This window comes from Brassica napus, unplaced genomic scaffold, assembly GCF_020379485.1.
Source record: "Brassica napus cultivar Da-Ae unplaced genomic scaffold, Da-Ae ScsIHWf_1183;HRSCAF=1698, whole genome shotgun sequence".
NCBI lineage: Eukaryota > Viridiplantae > Streptophyta > Magnoliopsida > Brassicales > Brassicaceae > Brassica > Brassica napus.
Window position 1 is genome coordinate 108,625 of NW_026014603.1, and position 1,376 is coordinate 110,000.

Here is a 1,376-nt window from a genome sequence, read left to right on the forward strand (position 1 = left end):
AGTTTCTGTTTCCGCCCTGGTTTCCAAATTTCTGGAATCCGATACCTCCGATGAAGTTCACATTTTCTTCTCCTTCCATATCTGCTACTTCTCCTTCAGCTAAACAGACTTGCTTCCTAAGAAGCTCGTGCACCATATCTAACTTAGCTCTTACTTCGTCCATATGTTCCTTCCCGATAGAAGCTACAGACTTCTTCCGTTCAGAGTCAGTGTTTTTGGTGTTGCTGCTGTTAGCAAGGTTTTCGATAAGTCTCACAGCTTCTAACGGATTCCGAGTAGTGAAGTTTCCTTCACTCGCCGTATCAAGAGCCATTTGATACTGTAAGGCGAGACCTCGAAAGAAAATGCTTAGCAGCTGCACTTCGTTAAATCCGTGGTGTGGACAGTCTCGCTGGAAGAACCTAAATCTAATCCACGCATCTTTGAAGGACTCTCCAGCCTCCTGCGAGAATGTGGATATTTTGTTTCGAAGTTCTTCAGTGTGTGCCTCATCGAAGAAGTTTCGTAAGAAAGCATTCTTGATGTCGGCCCAGGATGTTAAGGATCCTATGGGTAGCTGCCTAAGCCAGTGCATCGATTCTCCATTCAGTGTGTATCTGAAGAGCTTGCACAGCAGGTAATCTTCGAGGACTCCTTCCATCCGAATAGCAGCGATTAAATCCTCGAACCGTTGTAGATGGTCCATAGGATGCTCGTGCGGTAACCCAGAGTAGGGTATCTGCGACACGAGAGTGTAGTATTGAGGCTTCAGCTCGAAATTCTGCTTCTGGATCTCCGGAAGTCGAATAGCTGATCTGTTGGAATAGTACTCATCTGGGCGATTGTAGTCGGCCAGTGGTTTCGAGCGAGCGTCCTCGTCTACAGGTTGATCAGCTCCTGTAGCATAAGCATCAGGGATTACAGTCCCCTGAGCGTCTATTTTCTGACCTGTTGCATTACGCAGATGACCGTCCTGGTCATACAGGTTTCCGTTCTCGTCCTGTGTTAGAATAATAACGTTTACCAATTTTGACGACACAGTATCGATCGACGTACACGGTGTAATATCGATCGTTGTCGAACGATTAGGATCGATCGACGATGAAGGTCTGGTGTCGGTCGACTGTTGATTGTGAGTATCGATCGACAACAAAGTTGTTGCGTCGAGCGATGTGGAACGTTGACCTCTACGGATGGTGCGTTTCAAATGAGCAGGATCGTCTGAGAACAGCAAGTCTTTCTCCTTGTTGCTTCTGGTCCCGCTGGGCATGCACCTGAAAAGAAAAGAAAAAGACTATGTTAGAAAGGGGGTAGAGAAGAGAATAAGAATCAATAAAACTAAATCTAATGGCGATCAAAGCTCCCCGGCAACGGCGCCAAATTTGATACCACTCAAA

General features: G+C 46.4%; 1 non-coding gene across 1 annotated transcript; it reads left to right on the forward strand.

Annotated features, from left to right (window-relative positions):
* Positions 1 to 368: 368 nt before the first annotated feature.
* LOC125596328 lies at positions 369 to 475 on the forward strand. Its single transcript, XR_007330998.1, has one exon. It is a non-coding gene; the product is annotated as a small nucleolar RNA R71 (small nucleolar RNA).
* Positions 476 to 1,376: the final 901 nt, after the last annotated feature.